The sequence below is a fragment of the Heterodontus francisci genome, unplaced genomic scaffold, assembly GCF_036365525.1.
Source record: "Heterodontus francisci isolate sHetFra1 unplaced genomic scaffold, sHetFra1.hap1 HAP1_SCAFFOLD_51_1, whole genome shotgun sequence".
Taxonomy (NCBI): Eukaryota; Metazoa; Chordata; class Chondrichthyes; order Heterodontiformes; family Heterodontidae; genus Heterodontus; species Heterodontus francisci.
Genome location: NW_027141937.1, coordinates 2,367,817 through 2,390,921, shown reverse-complemented (window position 1 = coordinate 2,390,921; position 23,105 = coordinate 2,367,817). Strand labels below are relative to the sequence as shown.

The following is a 23,105-nucleotide window of genomic DNA, read 5'->3' as shown; positions in this document are numbered from 1 at the left end:
CCTCATGTGGAAAGAGATGCAGTGGTTTTTGTCGAGGTTCATCCCAAGCAGCTCTGTAACACAGGAGTCTGTGCTCCACAGGCTGTTCCCAGGGACGCACACCGAGACAAACATCAACTGCTGCTGGAGGACTATCAATTCGGTGAAAGACGCCCTTTGGTCTGCCCGAAACTTGCTGGTCTTCCAGCGCAAAGAGTTGTCCACCACCGAATGTTGCAGACTGGCACATTCCAAGGTCCAGGACTACGTGCTGAGGGACACACTAAAGCTTGGGGCAGCCGCAGCAAAGGCTCAATGGGGAAAGACCACAGTGTAAGGACCCCCACCAAGCTGAACTGAGGGGCTGGATCCATGGGAAACCCCTCGAACTGTATCGTTGATATTTTCATTTGCTGTAAATGTGAAACTGTAATTGGCATGACAATAGTGAAATGGAAGGGTTGTGAAGAAACTCATGATAGTATAGAAGGAAACTGATCTCCCTTGCAATGTTTCTATTTTTTGGTGCTGTTTGAAACTGTTTGGTAATGTAATTTTTGCAGATTTTTATGAATAAAGTATATTTTGGAAATAAAGAAAAAGTGCTGTCACTGACTTTATGAGAAGAGGGTGACCAATCAGAAGTGGGCTGGGGTTACAGCAGGTTCAAACTGCAGGAATTCCAGGTCCCTGAATGACTGAGCTGAAACTGATCAGTTTCACTGCAGGAAACACCGTCTCGGGGGACATAACATCACAAATAATTCCATTTGACTAATTATTCAATTGTAAAACAATGGGCAGATGTGAAGGTGTGATGTTACTTTTCACTGTGAGGGGAGAATCCGCCATCTGGGTAAATCAGCAACTTTATAACATCGTCTGTACGTTTGGAAAAGAAACGATGAAAACTCTCCCCATAACCCTGGTGCGGTGGAAAGGCTCAATTCAGAGATTGGAATATAACGAGAGCACAACACAAATCATTAACTGTTATTTCCGGCATAAAACACACCCCAGCTCCCGTTCCCAGGTCACTGCTGTCCCTATGAGGCGGTGGGTGACTCTGAAAAGAGACTTTGTTTTGTGTTTGAGAGAAACGGTCGAGTTTTTCGACTGCCGAATCCACAGGGAATGCAGCCCTCCAGTTTCAGAGCGGACACCACATGGTTACATCTTGCGCTTGACCTGCTCAGTGCAAGTGACCGCTTCACTGATGCTGCATTCTGCAGGAAAACCACAAAGATCCTCCCAGGCAGTGAAACTCATCTTCCCAGAATCTCCATACCAGATTGAAACAGAAAACATAGACAAAGATCAAGAGAGTTACTTAGCATTAAAACCAATTAAATAAACCAATTCTAGAGAGATGTTGGTGCAGCTTTTTCAGAGAGATTGTGGGTGGCTCTTAAAAGAGCCGTTGTGTTCCGAGTGTTTTCACTACATGGTGGAGTTTTACTTGGAGTTGATGTACTTGGTCACTCAATTTGTCCCTTCTCACATTCCGAGCGCTTTGTTGGGTGGAAATGTTTCTTCAGGCAGTTTCAACAGCTTTGAGCCGACTTTGAGTCAGAAACCAGAAATGGGAGTACGGGACACAGACAAGGAATTGAGGCTGAACCTTTATAAATCTCACTGGTTATCGGCCTCAGCTCGAGCATTGTGTCTAATTCCATGTTCCACACTTTAGCAGGAATGTCAAGGCCTCAGAGAGGGCACAGAGGAGATTTACTAGAATGGTATCAGAGATGCATGAATTCAGCTAATGTGGAAAGAATAGGGGTCTGGGGTGTGTGAAGCTGGGGTCCTTCTTCTTCGAGCAGAGATGTTAATGAGGTAGTTAATAGTTGTGTTCAACATTGTGAAGAGTTTTTATAAGAATAAAGAAGTTTGACTACAATTAGACAGAGCCTTGGTGAGATCACACCTGGAGCACTGTGCACAGTTTTGGTTCCCCTTACCTAACGAAGGACATACTTGCCTTAAAGGAAGTTTAACAAAGTGTCACTCGATTGCTTCCTGGGATGAGGGAATTGTCCTTTGAGAAGAGATTGAGTCGACAAGGCCGATATTCCTCGTACTCGGCCCTGTGGGACTGGGTCGGCCCGGACCTGCTGGAAGTATACGAGAGTATGCTCCTGGCCGGCAGCATGTCAGAATCCATGAGGAAAGGCATCATCACCCTCATTTACAAGCGGAAGGGGGAGAGGGCAGAAATCAGAAATTGGCGGCCCATCTCACTGCTTAATGTTGACTACAAGATTCTGTCCAAAGTCATAGCCAGTCGAGTCAAGTCTGCTCTGGAGTTGATGATTCACCCCGATCAGACCTGTACTGTACCCGGCAGGAAGATCTCTGATAGTCTCGCACTACTCAGGGATACGATCGCCTACGTACGGGACAGAAGGGTGGACACCTGCCTCATCAGCCCGACCAGGAGAAGGCTTTTGACAGGATATCGCACACCGACATGATGGACGTGCTTTCCAAAATGGGGTTTGGGGAGGGAATCTGCAATTGGATCAAACTGCTCTACACAAACATCAGTAGCGCAGTCTCAATCAACGGGTGGGAATCGGAAAGTTTCCCGATCAAATCTGGAGTCAGACAGGGCTGTCCTCTCTCCCCGGTCTTGTTTGTTTGCTTTATTGAACACTTTGCTGAGTCTATTAGGAAGGATGCGAGCATAAGAGGGTTGACAATCCCAGGCAGCGGAGGCACTCAGGTGAAAACCTTCCTGTACATGGATGATGTTGCCGTCTTTGGCTCGGATCCGCTGTCCGTGCGCAGACTGATGAGCATCTGCGACCAGTTCGAACTGGCCTCGGGAGCCAAAGTTAACCACGGCAAGAGCGAGGCCATGTTCTTTGGGAACTGGGCTGACCAATCCTTTGTCCCCTTCACCGTCAGGTCAGACTACCTGAAGGTGCTGGGGATATGGTTCGGAAGGGCCGGGGCGTGCACCAAAACATGGGAGGAGCGAGTAGCCAAGGTACGACAAAAGTTGGGTATGTGGGGGCAGCGATCTCTCTCCATTGTGGGTAAGAACCTGGTCATCAGGTGCGAGGCGCTCACGTTGTTGCTCTACATGGCGCAGGTCTGGCCCATACCCCACTCCTGCGCTGTGGCAGTCACCCGAGCCATTTTCTGCTTCATCTGGGGATCTAAAATGGACCGGGTCCGGAGGGACACGATGTTCAAATCTCTGGACAAGGGCGGGAAAAATGTACCCAACGTGGCTCTCATCCTGATGACCACCTTTGTGTGCGGCTGCATCAAGCTGTGTGTAGATCCCCAGGACGCAAACTCCAAGTGTCACTACGTGCTGAGGTTCTATCTGTCCCTGGTGTTGTGAAGGATGGGCTTGGCCACATTGCCGCGGAACGCTCCATGCAGTTGGACCGTGCCGTACCACATATCCTTCGTGGAGCATTTTCTGCGGGAAAACACCTTTGACCACCGGTCCATCAGGCAGTGGTCTGCACGGAATGTCCTCAAGGCCCTACGGGAAAAGGAGACGGTGGATCCTGTCGGATGGTTCCCTGAGCAGACTGTCAAAGTCATTTGGCGGAATGCCTCATCACCAGAACTTTCAAACAAGCACCAAGACGTAGCTTGGCTGGTGGTGAGAAGGGCCCTCCGCCCTCCCCATCAGATCCTTCATGCACACCCGACGTCTCGCCCCCTCCGCACAGTGCCGCCGCGGTGGCTGTGTTGAGGAAGAGACGGTCGCCCACCTCCTCCTGGAATGTGTTTTCGCAAAGCAGATGTGGAAAGAGATGCAGTGGTTTTTGTCGAGGTTCATCCCAAGCAGCTCTGTAACACAGGAGTCTGTGCTCAACGGGCTGTTCCCAGGGACGCACACCGAGACAAGCATCAACTGCTGCTGGAGGACTATCAATTCGGTGAAAGACGCCCTTTGGACTGCCCGAAACTTGCTGGTCTTCCAGCGCAAAGAGTTGTCCACCACCGAATGTTGCGGACTGGCACATTCCAAGGTCCAGGACTACGTGCTGAGGGACGCACTAAAGCTTGGGGCAGCCGCAGCAAAGGCTCAATGGGCAAAGACCACAATGTAAGGTCCCCCCCACCAAGCTGAACTGAGGCGCTGGATCCATGGGAAACCCCTCGAACTTTATCGTTAATATTTTAATTTGCTGCAAATGTAAAACTGTAATTGGCATGACAATTGTGAAACGGAAGGGTTGTGAAGAAACACATGACAGTATTGAAGGAAACTGATCTCCCTTGCAATGTTTGTATTTTTTGGTGCTGTTTGGAAACTGTTTGCAATGTAATTTTTACAGATTTTTATGAATAAAGTATATTTTGGAAATATAAAAAAAATATTCCTCAGAATTTCGAAGAGTGACAGGTAATCTTACTGGCACCTAAAAATCTTAAGGGATTTAACAGGGTAAATGCTGGGAGGATGTTTCCTCTGGCTGGGGAATCTTGAACTAGGGATCACAGTCTCAGTATAAATGGCTCAATCATTTAGGACTGAGAAGAGGAGAATTTTTTTTCACTCAAAGCATTGTGAATCTTTGGAATTCTCTACGCGCAGTGGTTAGCACCGCGGCCTCACAGCTCCAGTGACCTCGGTTCCGTTCAGGGTATTGCCTGTGCAGAGTTTGCAAGTTCTCTCTGTGACCGCGTGGGTTTCCGCCGGGTGTTCCAGTTTCCTCCCACAGCCAAAGACTTGCAGGTTGATGGGTAAATTGGCCATTGTAAATTGCCCCTAGTGTAGATAGGTGGTAGGAGAATGGTGGGAATGTGGTAGGGAATATGGGATGAATGTAGTATTAGTATAAATGGGTGATTGTTGGTCGGCACAGACTCGGTGGGCTGAAGGGCCTGTTTCAGTGCTGTATCTCTCTGTGACTCTGGAGCTGTGGATGCTCAATCATTGGGTATATCCAAGAGAGAGATTGATAGGTTTTTGGATACTAAGGGAATCAAGGGATCTGTGCTATTGTGGTAAGATGGAGTTGATGTATGAGATCAGCTGTGATCTTATTGAATGGCAGAGCTATTTCGATGGGCCGAATGGCTTACTCCTATTTTTGATGTAAAGTTCCATTCCTCTCAGGGAATATTTTATTTTCAAAAAGAGAAATACTGCACACTGGAAATCTGAATAATAACAGAAGATTCTGGAAACACTCAGCAGTTCCAGCAGTATCTGTGGAGAGAGGAAGGTAGGAGCAATGTTTCAGGTCCATAGAAGGGTCACAGAACTGGACCACTATCCCGAGCTTCTCTTCTCCACAGTTGTTTCCGGACTGGCTGAGTGTTTTCAGTATTTTAGGCTTTTTCTTTCTGTATTTCATCTTTTTCCCATTTGACTATTTGCTGTGAAACTTTCAGCGTTGTGCTCAATTATTTGTGTCGTTGTGTTTTCTTTCTTTGAAGCAATGTAAATAGTATCCTGAAATGAATTTGCCAAATGATTGGGCAAATTGTTACAACCAGTTTTTGAGCAAGTTCTCCACATACACAGTGAAGGATTCCTTCACATTTGTGAAAACCATACAGGACTTGCATATCGATAGCAATGCCGTGTCCATGTGTTCATCTGACATTGCTAGCCGATTCACCAATATACCACTTCAGGAAGCCATAGATATTTGCACTGCAGTGCGATATCATGGCGATCTAGACCCGTCACCATTGTGTGAATCCGTATTCATTGAACTTATGAACTCGGCAACTTGCACTGTTGAGTTCAGTTTTATTGACACCATGTATCGCTGGTGGTGCCATGGGATCCCCTCGAGGCCCAGCTCTCACAAACATCTTTGTTGGATTTCATGACAAACCTGTTTTTAAGGGAATGACACCTAAGCTCCGACCTCTTGCATATTTCCAATATGGAGATGATACGTTTGCTATATTTGAATCCACAGCTGCATGAAATAATTTCCTTGCACGTCTTCATGGGCTCCATCCTACACTCAAATTCACCTTTGGAATGGAGCAGTCAAATGAGTTCCCTTTCCTTGATGTACTACTTGAGAAATCTGCTAAGGGGTTTTCTACCACGGTCTATCGCAAACCTACCTTCCCAGCTCAATGCACGCGTTGGGATTCTTACAGTTCCATGAGCTATAAGATTGGCCTTATCGGCAACCAATCACTGACCGACATTGGCTCCTGGTCCAGCAACAACTCAACCTCAAAATCCTCAGACCTGCTGAGTGGTTCCAGCATTTCTTGTTTTTATTTCAAAATACTCATCCTTGTTTCTAAATCCTTATGTGTTCTCACCTGTCCCAACCTCCTTCCTCCCTCCGTAACCACCTCCCTCCCTCCCCCCGTAACCACGGAGTCTTATCGAAAACCTCATAAATAGGGCTGAGCCATTTGCTCACCATGCAAGCTTGATGCTGAAATAGGGCAAATCAAAGACATCCTGCATTACAATGGCTACACTGATCCGATCATTTCTATCTGCATATCACACAAACTTATAAACGGGCTGAAGGACGTCATTTTGAGCCCTGAAAAGTGCCCAGTCTCCTCGAATTACCCTGGAAAGGTAATATATCCCCAGTATTTGAGTAACAGGTGAAGCTCGCTGTTTCCTGCTGTTACTATGCAGGAGCAACAAGTGTGGTGTTCGCCACTAATAGGATGCTGCTGTCAAGCAAAAGAGACGTCCTGCCTATCACACAAATAAGTAACGTGATATATGAATTTCAATACCAGTGTGATGCTAGGTTTCTAGACCGTACATCCCAAAACTGGCGGATTGTATCAAATAACATGTCCCTTCCGCTGTTCGCAATGGGCCCTACCCAACCAACCCGTGCTTGCAAAACTCAAAACACAGTATCCAACATGAGATGTGATTCCACAATAGGACAACATTTGCTAAATAATTCTCAGTGTGCTAAGAATTACACTGACAACTGATTTAAGACTGTCAGTAGGGCTCGCAGTGTGGTGCATTGGTGTGTACTGTAAGCTACATATATTAATACACAGGGCCCTGTTCTTTGCAGGCAGAAAGAACATGCACACATATTGTGCCAGTTTCAGCTAAACAAAATAAGTGACAGCCATTCACTGGCTCATTCCACAGGGCAATGCCTTGACCAATCAGAGTCAAGCTGCCTGGTTTAAATTTCAAACAAAGCTGGGCAGTTATCTGTCAGTTACCATAAACTGGTGCATTCTGAATGGCAATGCCTCGACCAATCAGAGTTCACTTGCCAACCAATCAGCACTCTCTTCTCATACAGAAGAAAGTTGTTGTTTTCCTTTAAATTGGTATTCTTGTGGATTGCCCTGCTGAGTGCAAGACGAAAACAACTGGCTACCAAAGTTTGGACAACATGTCACTATTTTCACGAAATGATTACTTTTATTTTCAATATAAAAATATAAAGCAATATGAGTGTAACATTTACAGACAAATTCTATTACCTCACATTGCCTGATTCTTTCACACTGACAGACTATGTGAACAACTGTCCCGATTTTGCAGTTCTCACTTCCAGTTAGCAAATGTCAGCAATCTGTGATACAGTGCAGTTTACAGACCAGACCATCAATCACAACATACAATAATTGTTCAGCTTATGTTGGACTGGTGGGATTTAGAAATACCAGGAATTGAGATGAGCTGTTATTGTATTTAATTATTTGTTTCATGGGATGTGGACGGCGCCAGCCAGGCCAGCATTTATTGTCCATCCCTAATTGCCCATGAGAAGGTGGTGGTGAGCTTCCTTCTTGAACCACTGCAGTCCATGTGGGGTAGGTACACCCACAGTGCTATTAGGAAGGGAGTTCCAGGATTTTGACCCAGCGACAGTGAAGGAATGGCGATTTAGTTCCAAGTCAGGATGATGTGCAGCTTGGAGGAGAACTTTCAGGTGGTGGTGTTCCGATGCATCTGCTGTCCTTCTCCTTCTAGGCAGTAGAGGATGTAGGTTTGGAAGGTGCTGCCTGAGTAGCCTTGGTGCATTGTTGCAGTGCATCTTGTAGATGGTACACACTGCTGCCACTGTTCGTCAGTGGTGAAGGGAGTGAATGTTGTGGACGTGGTGCCAATCAAGCGTGTTGCTTTGTCCTGGATGGTGTCGAGCTTCTTGAATGTTGTTGGAGCTGCACCCATCCAGGCAAGTGGATAGTATTCCATCACACTCCAGACTTGTGCCTTGTAAATGGTGGACAGGCTTGGGGAGTCAGGAGGTGAGTTACTCACCGCATGCTTCCTACCCTCTGACCAGCTCATGTAGTCACACTATTTATAAGGCTACTCCAGTTCAGTTTCTGGTCAATGGGAACGCCCAGGAAGTTGCTCGTGGGGGATTCAGCGATCGTAATGCCGTTGAATGTCAATGGGAGATCGTTAGATTCTCTCTTGTTCGAGATGGTCATTGCCTGGCACTTGTGTGGCGCGAATGTTACTTGCCACTTATCAGCCCAAGCCTGGATATTGTCCAGGTCTTGCTGCATTTCTACATGGACCTCTTCAGTATCTGAGGAGTCGCGAATGGTGCTAAATTTTGCAATCATCAGTGAACATCCCCACTTCTGACCTGATGATTAAAGGAAGGTCACTGATGAAGTAGTGAAGAAGGTTGGGCCGAGGATACTACCCTGAGGAACTCCAGCAGTAATGTCCTGGAGCTGAGATGATTGACCTCCAACAATCACAACCATTTTCCTTTGTGCGAGGTACGATTCCAACCAGTGGAGAGTTTTCCTCTTGATTCCCATTGACTCCAGTTTTGCTCTGGTTCCTTGATGCCATACTCAGTCAAATGCTACCTTGATGTCAAGGGCAGACACTCTCACCGCACCTCTTGAGTTCAGCTCTTTTGTCCTTGTTTGAACCAAGGCTGTAATGACGTCAGGAGCTGAATGGCCCTGGCGGAACCCAACTGAGCGTCACTGAACAGGTTATTGCAAAGAAAGTGCCCCGTCGATGACATCTTCCATCACTATACTGATGATTGAGAGTAGACTGATGAGGCAGTAATTGGCTGGATTGGATTTGTCCTGCTATTTGTGTACAGGACATACCTGGGCAATTTTCCACATTGCCGGGTAGATGCCAGAATTGTACCTGTACTGGAACAGCTTGGCTAGGGGCGCGGCAAGTTCTGGAGCATATGTCTTCAGTACAATTGCCGGAATATTGTCAGGGCCCGTAGCCTTTGCTGTATCCAGTGCCTTCAGTCGTTTCTTGATATCACGTTGAGTGAATCGAATTGGCTGAAGACTGGCATCTGTGATGCTGGGGACTTGAGAAGGAGGCCGAGATGGATCATCAACCCAGCACTTCTGGCTGCAGATTGTTTCAAATTCTTCATCCTTATCTTTTGCACTGATGTGCTGGGCTCCCCCATCATTGAGGTTGGGGATATTTGTGGAGCAACCTCCTCCTGTTGGTTGTTTAATTGTCCACCACCATTCATCATTGGATGTGGCAGGGTGTAGATCTGATCCGTTGGTTGTGGGATCACTTAGCCCTGTCTATTACATGCTGCTTCTGCTGTTTGGCATGAAAGTAGTCCTGGGCTGTAGCTTCATCAGGCTGACGCCTCATTTCAAGGTATGCCGGATGCTGCTCCTGGCATGCCCTCCTGCACTCTTCATTGAATTAGGGTTGATCCCCCAGCTTGTTGGGAATGTTAGAGTGGGGGAATATGCCGGGCCATGAGGTGACAGATTGGGGTTGAGTACAATTCTGCCGCTGCTAATGGTCCACAGCACCTCATGGATGCCCAGCTACGCATTGCTCGATCTGTTCAAAATCTAACCCATTTAGCACAGTGGTCGTGGCACACAACACAATGCAGGGTATCCTCACTGTGAAGACGGGACATCATCTCCACAAGGACCGTGCAGTGGTCACTCCGACCAAAACTGTCATGGACTGATGCATCTGCGGCAGGCAGTTTGGTGAGGATGAGATCAAGTATGTTTTTCCCTCTTGTTAGTTCCCTCACCACCTACTGCAGACCCAATCGAGCAGCTATGTCCATTGGGACTCGGCCAGCATGGTCGGTAGTGGTGCTACCGAGCCACCCATGGTGATGGACATTGAAATCCCCCAGCCAGACTACATTCTGTGCCCTTGCCACCCTCAGTGCTCCCTCCAAGTGGTGTTCATCAGTCTCTCGCTGTCTCTTGCTGGTTTTCTCAGTACCTTTCTCTGTCTGTTCCTTTCTGAGTCCTGATAAACTCAATTGCTGGTTTTCTATGTGTCTTTCTCTGCCTGTTCATTTCTGGATCCTGATAATATCTTCCTGGTTTTCTGTGTGTGTTTCTCTGCCTGCCGACAATCCTGTTTTCATAAAAACATTGGGGAAATGAACATATTTCACTAATGGGCAGCTAAAATTTAAAACAGCAGTTAGCAGAGTGGCGCAGCGGAAGCGTGCTGGGCCCATCACCCAGAAGTCGATGAATCGAAACCTTTCTCTGTTATTTATGTTTGGTAATAACACAAACAGTTCACTTTCAAAACATCATGTATTTACCCATCAGAACAAGATGCTTCCAAAGGCACAATATTGCAATCAGCTTCTTCCTTCTAGTGAACACATCAATCATCAACAAAATCACTTTTGCTCACACGAACACAAACTGCAAACACGGACCAGCCGAGTCTCTCCCACTTTGTCAACCCCTTCCTGCAGAGCCTCCTCTCCACCACCCGATGGTGATGTTGGCCACAATAAAACCAGGACAAATGGTCACAGTGAGGAGACGGTCAGTAACAGAAAATAAAACAATAACAGGGAAAACCTTTACACAACAACAGGCTACATCTTTACACAACAGAAAACATATTTACACACCAGGAAATACCTTTAGACAACAGGGAGAATACAATCATACAAATGCCTTGTTTCTCCATCTCAGTCTCGTTGTCTCTCTCTCTGTCCCTCACTTTTGCTTCCTCACAGTCTATTCTTGGTTTTCTGTGTGTTTTTCTCTCTGTCCCGTTGTCGATGGTGTTACTCAGCGTCCTTGTAACATTGTGTAGCCAGGCTGAGCCTCCCAACACCTGTGTTGCTGTCATAAAAACAGAAAATGCTGGAAATGCTCAGTAGGTCTGGCAGCGTCTGTGCAGAGAGAAACATTTAACAGTTCAGGTCTGTTTCCTTAGCTCACATTAACTTTGTTTCTTTCTCCACAGATACTGCCAGACCTGCTGATTATTTCAAGCATTTTCTGTTTATATTTCAGATTTCCAGCATCCGCAGTATTTTGCTTTTGTACGTGTGTTGCTATGTCTGGGACTGTTTGAGTGCAATGCTATTGCTTTATAAACAGCGTCAAAGCAAACATTTATCTCGTTAACACACATCGCTAATACACAGCTGGATATAAACAGCAGCCTGCAGCAGAGGGTGCAGTGGAAGTTTATTAACACAAATAATTCACCAGCACTATATTTACTGCTATCCACAATGACACCACACTTCATCTTAACACGTTTTACTCTTTATTTACATCAACTTCTTCCTTCCAGTAAACACTTCAATTTGGAACACAGCTTCCAAATCACCTTTATTCACAAACCCGAACACACACCAGCCCAGACTTTCCCCTTTCTGTTAACCCATTCCTGCATCACTGCCTCTCCACCAACAGTTGTTGCTAGAATCATACAATCATAGAATGGCTACAGCACAGAATGAGGCCATTCGGCCTGTCGAACCCGTGCTGGCTCTCTGTTAGAGCAACTCACCTCATTTCACTCCCCAGTCAGTTCAATTTTGGAGGTGGGAAAACTTCTCGAAAGAATAATTCGGGACAAAATTAATAGTCCCATGGACAAATGTGGGTTAATTCAAGAAAGCCATCATGGATTTCTTAAGGGAAAATCATGTTTAACTGTCCTGCTGGAGTTTTTTGATGAGGTAACAGAGAGGGTTGATGAGGGCAATGCTGTTGATGTGGTCTTCATGGACTTTCAAAATGTCTGGCAGCATCTGAATGGTCACTGACCTGAAACGTTAACTTTGCTTCTCCCTGTACAGATGCTGCCTGACCTGCTGAGTATTTCCAGCATTTCTTGTTTTCATTATGGAACAGAGTTCCCTTTTCAAACTTACAGAATTAACCACAATAATGTACTCTGAGATTCAAGTTAAATATCAGCCCAATATTTACACACATTATGAGTTTATAAGTTTCAGTATTAATTCCCATAGTGCATCCTGACATATACATTAGATATAACATAACATAAGAACAGAAGAAATAGGAGCAGGAGTAGGCCATTCAGCCCTTCAGGCCTGCCCTGCCATTTAGTAAGATCATGGCTGATCTGCCCCAGACCTCAACTCCTCTTTCATGCCAGCTCTTCATGGACCTCAACTCTCCAATATTTCAAAAATCTATTTACATCCTCTTTAAATACTTTCAGTGATTTAGCCTCCAATACTGTCTGGGGTAGAGAATTCCAGACATTCACTACCCTCTGAGAGAAGAAATTCCTTTGCATCTCAGTTTTAAATGAGTGTCCCCTTATTCTGTAACTATGTCGCCTAGTTTGAGATTCCCCCACTAGTGGAAACATTTTCTCAACATCTACCCTGTTAATAAAAAAAAGAAATGCTGGAAACACTCAGCAGGTCTGGCAGCATCTGTGAAGAGAGAAGCAGAGTTAATGTTTCAGGTCAGAGACCCTTCTTCACCCTGTTAAGCCCCCTCAGAATCTTGTACGTTTCAAAAAGATCACCCCTCATTCTTATAAACACGAATGAATAACCTGTTTAGCCGTTCTTGATAAGTCAACCCCTTCATCTCAGGAATCAGCTGAGTGAATCTCTTTTGAACTCCTCCAATGCCAGTACATCCTTTCTTAAGTCTAAATCTCAAGTGCGATATCAGATTGAGAGAATCTGAAAGATAGTATAACCTGAGATACAAACTGAGATTTCAGTTTAAAACTCACCCGGATTGTGAAAATAAAAGATACAATAGCAATTTAATTTGTATAGACTGTGCATTGGATCACATTCCAGCCCTCATACAGTATCAGACTGGAAGATACTGTAGCAATTCCATTAGTGCAGACTCAGCTCTACATTACAGAGCAGGGAACATATTTAAACAACCGGGAACACTTTTACACAAGTCGGATCATATTTACACAACTGAGAAGATCTTCACCCAACAGGGAACCATTTTACACAATAACAGAGAACATATTACACAGCAGGAAATATCTTTAAAAGAACACAGGGAACATCTTTATACAACAGAGAACACAATTACATAAACCATCAGTCTTTCGCTGTCTCTTGCTGGTTTGCTCAGTACCTTTCTCTGTCTGTTCCTTTCTGGGTCCTGATAATCTCTTCCTGGTTTTCTGTGTGTCTTTCTCTGTCTGTTCCTTTCTGGGTCCTGATAATCTCTTCCTGGTTTTCTGTGTGTCTTTCTCTGTCTGTCCTTTCTGGGTCCGAATGGTCTCTTCCTGCTTTTCTGTGTGTCTTTCTCTGTCTGTTCCTTTCTGGGTCCGAATGATCTCTTCCTGCTTTTCTGTGTGTCTTTCTCTGTCTGTTCCTTTCTGGGTCCGAATGATCTCTTCCTGCTTTTCTGTGTGTCTTTCTCTGTCTGTTCCTTTCTGGGTCCGAATGATCTCTTCCTGGTTTTCTGTGTGTCTTTCTCTGTCTGTTCCTTTCTGGGTCCGAATGATCTCTTCCTGCTTTGCTGTGTGTCTTTCTCTGTCTGTTCCTTTCTGGGTCCGAATGATCTCTTCCTGGTTTTCTGTGTGTCTTTCTCTGTCTGTTCCTTTCTGGGTCCGAATGATCTCTTCCTGCTTTTCTGTGTGTCTTTCTCTGTCTGTTCCTTTCTGGGTCCGAATGATCTCTTCCTGGTTTTCTGTGTGTCTTTCTCTGTCTGTTCCTTTCTGGGTCCGAATGATCTCTTCCTGGTTTTCTGTGTGTCTTTCTCTGTCTGTTCCTTTCTGGGTCCGAATGATCTCTTCCTGGTTTTCTGTGTGTCTTTCTCTGTCTGTTCCTTTCTGGGTCCGAATGATCTCTTCCTGCTTTTCTGTGTGTCTTTCTCTGTCTGTTCCTTTCTGGGTCCGAATGATCTCTTCCTGGTTTTCTGTGTGTCTTTCTCTGTCTGTTCCTTTCTGGGTCCGAATGATCTCTGCCCGGTTTTCTGTGTGTCTTTCTCTGCCTGCCTCATTGTCGGTGCTGTTACTCTGTGTCCTTGTGTCATTGTGCAGTGAGGGTGAGTCCGTCAGCACGTGTGTTGCTGAGTCCGGGATTCTTGAGAAATCCGACTGCAATCCTATTTTTATAAAAGCATTGGAGAAATGAACATATTTCACTAACGGGCAGCTAAAATTTAAACCACGTGTTAGCAGAGTGGCGCAGCGGAAGCGTGCTGGGCCCATAACCCAGAGGTCGATGGATCGAAACCATTCTCTGCTGTTTATGTTCGGTAATAACACAAACAGTTCACTTTCAAAATATCAAGTATTTTACCCATAATAACAAGATGTGCTCGATTGCAATCAGCTTTTTCCTTCTGGTGAACACATCAATCAGTAGCAGATCACTTTTGCTCACACGAACACAAGCTGCAAACACGGAACAGCCGAGTCTCTCCCACTTTGTCAACCCCTTCCTGCAGAGCCTCCTCTCCACCACCAGATGGTGATGTTGGCCACAATAAAACCAGGACAAATGGTCACAGTGAGGAGACGGTCAGTGACAGAAAATAAAACAATAACAGGGAAAACCTTTACACAACAACAGGGTACATCTTTACACAACAGAAAACATATTTACACAACAGGAAAAACCTTTAGACAACAGGGAGAATACAATCATACAAATGCCTTGTTTCTCCATCTCAGTTTCTTTGTCTGTCTCTCTCTCTCCGTCCCTCACTTTTATTTCCTCACAGTCTATTAGTTTTCTGTGTGTTTTTCTCTCTGTCCCGTTGTCGATGGTGTTACTCAGCGTCCTTGTAACATTGCGTAGCCAGGCTGAGCCTCCCAACACCTGTGTTATAGAACATAGAACAGGACAGCACAGTACAGGCCCTTCGGCCCACGATGTTGTGCCGAACCTTTAACCTACTCTCAGATCAAAACTACCTACATACCCTTCATTCTACTATCATCCATGTACCTATCCAAGAGATGCTTAAATGTCCCTAATGTATCTGCTTCTACTACCACCACTGGCAGTGCATTCCACGCACCCACCACTCTCTGTGTAAAGAACCTACCTCTGACATCTCCCCGAAACCTTCCTCCATCACCTTAAAATTATGCCCCCTGGTGATAGCCCTTTCCACCCTGGGAAAAAGTCTATGACTATCCATTCTATCTATGCCTCTCATCATCTTGTACCCCTCTATCAAGTCACCTCTCATCCTTCTTCGTTCCAATGGGAAAAGGCCTAGCACCCTCAATCTTTCTTCGTAAGACATACCCTCCAGTCCAGGCAGCATCCTGATAAATCTCCTCTGCACCCTCTCTAAAGCTTCCACATCCTTCCTATAATGAGACGACCAGAACTGAACACAATATTCTAAGTGTGGTTGAACCAGGGCTTTATAGAGCTGCAGCATAACCTCGCGGCTCTTAAACTCAACCCCCCTGTTAATGAAAGCCAACACACCATATGCCTTCTTAACAACCCTATCAACTTGGGTGGCAACTTTGAGCGATCTATGGACATGGGCCCCAAAATCCCTCTGTTCCTCCACACTACCAAGAATCCTGTCTTTCAGCCTGCATTCTGCATTCAAATTCGACCTTCCAAAATGAATCACTTCACACTTTTCCAGGTTGAACTCCATCTGCCACTTCTCAGCCCAGCTCTGCATCCTGTCAATGTCCCGTTGCAACCTACAACAGCCTTCCACACTATCCACAACTCCAGCAACCTTCGTGTCATCGGCAAACCTGCTAACCCAGACTTCCACTTCCTCATCCAAGTCATTTATAAAAATCACAAAGAGCAGAGGTCCCAAAACAGATCCCTGTGGAACACCACTGGTCACCGAGCTCCAGGCTGAATACTTTCCATCTACTACCACCCTCTGTCTTCTATGGGCCAGCCAATTCTGTATCCAGACAGCCAACTTTCCCTGTATCCATTGCCTCCTTACTTTCTGAATGAGCCTACCATGGGGAACCTTATCAAACGCCTTGCTGAACTCCATATACACCACACCCTCTGCTCTTCCTTCATCAATGTGTTTTGTCACATCTTCAAAGAATTCCATAAGGCTTGTGAGGCATGACCTGCCCCTCACAAAGCCATGCTGACTGTCTCTAATCAAACTCAGCTTTTCCAACTAATCATAAATCCTGTCACTCAGAATCCTCTCCAATAATTTGCCCACTACCTACGTAAGACTGACTGGTCTGTAATTCCCAGGGTTATCCCTATTCCCTTTCTTGAACAAGGGAATAACATTTGCCACCCTCCAATCATCTGGTACTACTCCAGTGGACAGTGAGGACGCAAAGATCATCGCCAAAGGCGCGGCAATCTCTTCCCTCGCTTCCCTTAATATCCTTGGGTATATCCCGTCTGGCCCCAGGGACTTATCTGTCCTCATGTCTTTCAAAATTTCCAGCACATCCTCCCTCTTAACTTCAACCTGTTTGAGCATATTAGCCTGTTTCACGCTGTCCTCACAAACGACCAGGTCCCTCTCACGAGTGAATACTGAAGCAAAGTATTCATTTAGGACCTCCCCTACCTCCTCCGACTCCAGGCACAAGTTCCCTCCACTATCCCTGATCGGCCCTACCCTCACTCTGGCCATCCTCTTGTTCCTTACAGATGTGTAGAACGCATTGGGATTTTCCTTAATCCTACCCGCCAATACTTCTTCATGTCCCCTTCTAGCTCTCCTTAGTCCATTCTTCAGTTCCTTCCTGGCTACCTTGTAACCCTCTAGAGCCCTGTCTGATCCTTGCTTCCTCAACCTTAAGTAAGCTTCCTTCTTCCTCTTGACTAGCTGTTCCACATTTCTTGTCATCCAAGGTTCCTTCACCCTACCATCCCTTCCTTGCCTCATCGGGACAAACCTATCCAGCAGTCGCAGCAAGTGCTCCCTGAACAACCTCCACATTTCTGTCGTGCATTTCCCTGAGAACATCTGTTCCCAATTTATGCACCCCAGTTCCTGCCTAATAGCATTGTAATTCCCCCTCCCCCAATTAAAGATTTTCCCATCCCGTCTGCTCCTGTCCCTCTCCATGACGATAGTAAAGGTCAGGGAGTTGTGATCACTATCACCGAAATGCTCTCCCACCGAGAGATCTGCCACCTGGCCTGGTTCGTTGCCAAGCACCAAATCCAACATAGCCTCCCCTCTAGTCGGCTTATCTACATATTGAGTCAGGAAACCTTCCTGGACACACCTGACAAAAGCTGTTCCATCCAAACTATTTGCACTAAGGAGGTTCCAATCAATATTAGGGAAGTTGAAGTCACCCATGACAATAACCCTGTTACTTCTGCACCTTTCCAAAATCTGCCTCCCAATCTGTTCCTCGTGTCTCTGTTGCTATTGAGGGGTCTATAGAAAACTCCCAATAAAGTGACTGCTCCTTTCCTGTTTCTGACTTCCACCCATAATGACTCAGTAGACAAACCCTCCTCGATGACCTCCCTTTCTGCAGCTGTGATACTATCCCTGATTAACAATGCCACTCCCCCACTTCTTTTACCTCCCTCCCTATTCCTTTTGAAACATCTAAACCCCGGAACATCCAACATCCATTCCTGCCCCTGTGATATCCAAGTGTCCGTAATGGCCACAACATCCTAGCTCGAAGTACTGATCCATGCTCTAAGTTCATCAACCTTATTCCTGACACTTCTTGCATTAAAATAGACACACTTCAACCCATCATAGTGGCTGAAACTTTGCCCTGTCAACTGTCTAACCTTTCTGACAGACTCTCTGCACTCTGTATCTGCCTGTTCAACAGCTACCCCATCCACGTATCCATAGCTCCGGTTCCCATCCCCCTGCCAAACTAGTTTAAACCCTCCCGAAGAGCTCTCGCAAACCTCCCGCCCAGGATATTGCTGCCTTTCCAGTTCAGATGCAACCCGTTCTTCTTGTACAGGTCCCACCTTCCCCAGAAGGTATCCCAATGATCCACATAACTGAAGCCCTCCCTCCTACACCAGCTCTGTAGCCACGTGTTCAGCTGCACTCGCTCTCTGTTTCTAGCCTCATAAGCACGTGGCACCGGTATCAATCCTGAGATTACTACTCTGCTCGTCTTGCCTTTTACCTTCCAACCGAACTCCTATATTTGCTTTTCAGGTCCTCATCCCTTTTCTGAGCTATGTCATTGGTACCGATATGTCCCATGACTTCTGGCTGCTCCCCCTCCCCCTTAAGAATCCTGTTGACTCGATCCGAGATATCCCTAACCCTGGCACCCGGGAGGCAACATCCCATCCGGGAGTCTCGTTCGCGACCACAGAATCTCCTGTCTGTTCCTCTAACCATTGAATCTCCTATCACTATCGTTCTCCTATTCTCCACCCTTCCCTTCTGAGCCGCAGAGCCAGGCTCAGTGCCAGAGACCTGGCCACTGTGGCTTTCCCCTGGCAGGTCCCCCCACCCCGCCAACCAAAGGGGATCCCTGCACTGTGCGCCTATTCCCTTTCCCTCCCCTGACTGTCACCCAGCTACCTTTATCCTGTGACTTCGGTGTCAGTACTTCCCTATAACTGCTCTTTATCATCCCCTCTGCCTCCCGCATGATCCGAAGTTCATCCAGCTCCAGCTCCAGTTCCCTAACGCGGTCTCTGAGGAGCTGGAGTTGGGTGCACTTCTCACAGGTGAAGTCAGCAGGGACACAAGTGGTGACCCTTACCTCCCACATCCTGCAAGAGGAGCATGCAACTGCCCTAGTTTCCATCCCCTCTGCTCTAAATTGACAACAGAGAATAAAAAAATATAAAGGAAAACCTTACCTTACCAAACCCTCCACACAAGAGTCCTTTTTTTTGGTTGGAGGAGGAGGATGGCATGGAGGAGGAGGATGGGTGGGAGACACGACACGTGTAGTGTTTCGGGTTTCGCCACTGCCCAAATATATAAGTTCACTTACCCAGCAGTCCTCGTGTCCACGTCCGCCGAATCGCCAGGTAAGTACTTTATAGTGAAACTTACCTTCCCGGCTGCCCCCTGGCTCGCACGATCACCGCTACTGCTGATCAAAGGTGTTGCTGTCATAAAAACAGAAAATGCTGGAAATGCTCAGTCGGTCTGGCAGCATCTGTGCAGAGAGAAACAGTTCACAGTTCAGGTCTGTTTCCTTAGCTCACATTAACTTTGTTTCTTTCTCCACAGATGCTGCCAGACCTGCTGACTATTTCAAGCATTTTCTGTTTATGTTTCAGATTTCCAGCATCCGCAGTATTTTGCTTTTGTACGTGTGTTGCTATGTCTGGGACTGTTTGAGTGCAATTCTATTGCTTTATAAACAGCGTTGAAACAAACGTTTATCTAGTTAACACACAGCACTAATGCACAGCTGGATATAAACAGCAGCCTGCAGCAGAGGGTGCAGTGGAAGTTTATTAACACAAATAATTCACCAGCACTATATTTACTGCTGCCCACAATCACACCACGCTTCATCTTAACATATTTTATTATTCATTGACATCAACTTCTTGCTTCCAATAAACACTTCAATTTGGAACACAGCTTCCAAATCACCTTTATTCACAAACCCGAACACAAGCTGCAAATGCTGCAAACACACACCAGCCCAGACTTTCCCCTTTCTGTCAACCCATTCCTGCACCACTGCCTCTCCACCAACAGTTGTTGCTAGAATCATGCAATCAGAGAATGGCTAAATCACAGAATGAGGCCATTCGGCCTGACGAACCCATGCTGGCTCTCTGCTAAAGCAACTCACCTCGTCTCACTCCCCAGTCAGTTCAATTTCGGTGGTGGGAAAACTTCTCGAAAGAATAATTCGGGACAAAATTAATAGTCCCATGGACAAATGTGGGTTAATTCAGGAAAGACAGCATGGATGTCTTCAGGGAAAATCATGTTTAACTGTCCTGCTGGAGATTTTTGATGAGGTAACAGAGAGGGATGATGAGGGCAATGCTGTTGATGTGGTGGACATGGACTTTCAAAAGGTCTGACAGCATCTGAATGGTCACTGACCTGAAATGTTAACTCTGTTTCTCTCTCTCCAGATGCAGCCAGCCCTGCTGAGTATTTCCAGCACTTTCTGTTTATATTTCAGATTTCTAGCATCTGCAGTATTTTGCTTTTATTGACTTTCAAAAGGAGTTTGATACAATGCAACACAACAGACTTGTGAGCAAAGTTATAACTCATGGAATAAAAGGGACAGTAGTGACATGGACATGGAATTGGCTGAGTGACAGGAAACAAAGAGTAGTGATCAATGGATGTTCTTCGGGCTCGAGGAATGTTTGTAGTGGAGTTCCCCAGGAGTCAGTGTTGGGACCCTTGCCTTTCCTGATATATATTAATGACCTAGACATTGGTGTACAGGGCAGAATTTCAAAATTTATGGATGATACGAAAATTGGAAGCATTGTGAACTGGAAGGATGATAGTGTGGAACTTCAAAAGGACATAGACAAGTTGGTGGAATGGGAGGACAGATGACAGGTGAAGTTCAATGCAGAGAAATGTGAATTGATTCATTTTGGTAGGAAGAACATGGAGTGACAATATAGAATAAAGGGTACAATTCTAAAGGGGGTGCAGGAGCAGTGGGACTGGGGTTATATGTCTTTGGTTGAGAGAGTGGTTAATAAAGCATACAGTATCCTCGGCTTTAGTGAGAGAGGCATAGAGTACAAGAACAAGGAGGTCATGTTGAACTTGTATAAGACACTAGCCTCAGCTGAAGTATTGCGTCCAGTTCTGGGTGCCACACTTTGGGAAAGATGTGAAGGCATTGGAGAGATTATGGAAAAGATTCATGAGAATGGTTCCAGGGATGAGGAATTTCAGTTATGAAGATGGATTGGAGAAGTTAGGATTGTTTTCCTTGGAGAAAAGAAGGCTAAGAGCAGATTTCATAGTGGTATTCAAAATGATGAGGGGTGTGGACAGAGTGGATAGGGAGAAACTGTTCCCACTTGTGAAAGGATTGAGAACGAAAGGGCACAGATTTAAAGTAATTGGTAAAAGAAGCAAAAGCGACATGAGGAAAAACTTTTTCACACAGCGAGTGGTTAAAGTATGAACTGCCTGAGAATGTGATGGAGGCAGGTTCAATTGAAGCATTCAAAGGGGAATTGGACTGTTATCTGAAAAGGAAGAATGTGCAGGATTATGGGAAGAAGACGGGGAAGTGACATGAGGTGAATTGCTCATTTGGAGAATCAGTGCAGACACGATGGGCCAAATGGCCTCCTTCTGTGCAGTAACAATTCTGTGATTCTGTGATTCCAATATTCAAGTCATTTATATATATGGTGGTCCTGACACTGACCCTTGTGGACATCACTGTTCACCATCTTCCATTCTGAAAAACAACCAAATATCACAACTCGCTTTTCTTGATATTTCATCCATTTTTTAATCGAAGCAGGTACTGACCCTCCTATTCCAGTAACCTCAGTTTTGTTACCCAGTCTTTTATGTGGTAGTCTGTCAAACGCTTTCTTAAAATCCATATAGACAACATCCATTGCTTTCCCTTCATCAACCTTTTCTGTTTCTTCATCAAAAAAATCAGTTATATTAGTGCAGAAGTGGAAAGGTGCTGAACCTCTCAGTTTTCGGTCTTCCCAAACCAAGTTCAAGGCCTGAATAATGAACCGATTGCCTCATTAGTTCTGTGAATAATACAATGATTTAATAGACAAAGTTTTGAAACATTCCTGCCCATAAATCTTGATAACAGAGAGTGTGTGGATCTCCTGACTCAGAATGTTTAATGGATACAGTCCTCAGATCCGACAAGGAACCCCTGAACATCCACAGTAAAGACAGTGTGGATGAGGAAATGTAAGAGCCGGGAGCTGAAACTCAGGGACGGCCGAGCTCTCCTGTCATTGAGCTTGTGTGTCTGCTCTGCTCGCCGCACTTCCGGCTCTACTTTGTTTCCAATGAAAAGATGAAAAAGGCCGTTCGGTTTTCCTCTCACTGACAGCGTGTTTCACTCGGGTTAATATAACCCGGGACTTTTGCTGCTGAAATGAGTTCTGCAAGGTCCCAGCAAACACACCGGCTCCCTCCTTTCTCCCCTCTTTCTATCTGATTGTTTTATCAGGAGGGGCTCAATAATAACAAACCCCCTGCAGGGAATGACCGCAAATTGAGCATCTAAATGGGGCAAGTGGGCAGCTTCCTGGGTTCTAGGTTCCCCCTACCCCGCCCCTCCCTCCCTCCAGTCCAAGCCCCTCTTCACTTTCTTTGGGACTTTGATGAGGGTGAAATGGGGAAAGTTCCCATTGATGTTTGAATGCTGAATTGCTGCAAAGATCTGCGCACGCGCGACATAGCCCCGCCCCCTGTGAGACGTCACAATGAGGAGTGGTGCGCATGCGCAGCCTTTCCCCAACCCAGTCTGTGAGGCCATTCACTCAATCAGGGGAAGATGCTTTAAATCAGCTGCTAATGGAGACTTCCCGGGCCCGGGGGAAGGGAATAAACAGCATCTGCTTCCAGCAGCCACTGCTTTGGGAGCGTGTCCGCAGATGTGCTCAGAGATTAGCATTGAGTGGTGGGAAGTTGAGGGGGAGTCGGGGAGTGTTTGTAACAGACACTGTGGAGCAGGAGCTGCTCCCGGAACATGGAGTGAGCCGGGGACACGGGGAAGGGAGAGTTCATTCTCGGACAGTGTCTGTACAGGCTCAGGGAGACACAATGGGAAGAAATCACTATTGAAAATCACTGACAATTTCACCACCCAATGGAGAGGGAATTTTCCTGCTTTAGTTCCAGTCTCTCACTGTTTGTTGGATCGTGAACAGTGGGGGGAAAATAGCTGCAAAATAACGATGTGGACAGTTAGACAAAGAGCATTTATTGCAGACACAAGGTGAGACGTGTGAAAGGCACATTTTAAACAGTGGCTGCTTGTTTTCTGTTGAAATAGAAATGTGACTGTGTAAAGGTCACTGCTCCATCGG

General features: G+C 46.0%; 1 non-coding gene across 1 annotated transcript; it reads left to right on the top strand.

The window, feature by feature from the left end:
* Positions 1 to 14,327: 14,327 nt before the first annotated feature.
* On the top strand, positions 14,328 to 14,399 carry trnam-cau (transfer RNA methionine (anticodon CAU)). The gene has a single exon. It is a non-coding gene; the product is annotated as a tRNA-Met (tRNA).
* Positions 14,400 to 23,105: the final 8,706 nt, after the last annotated feature.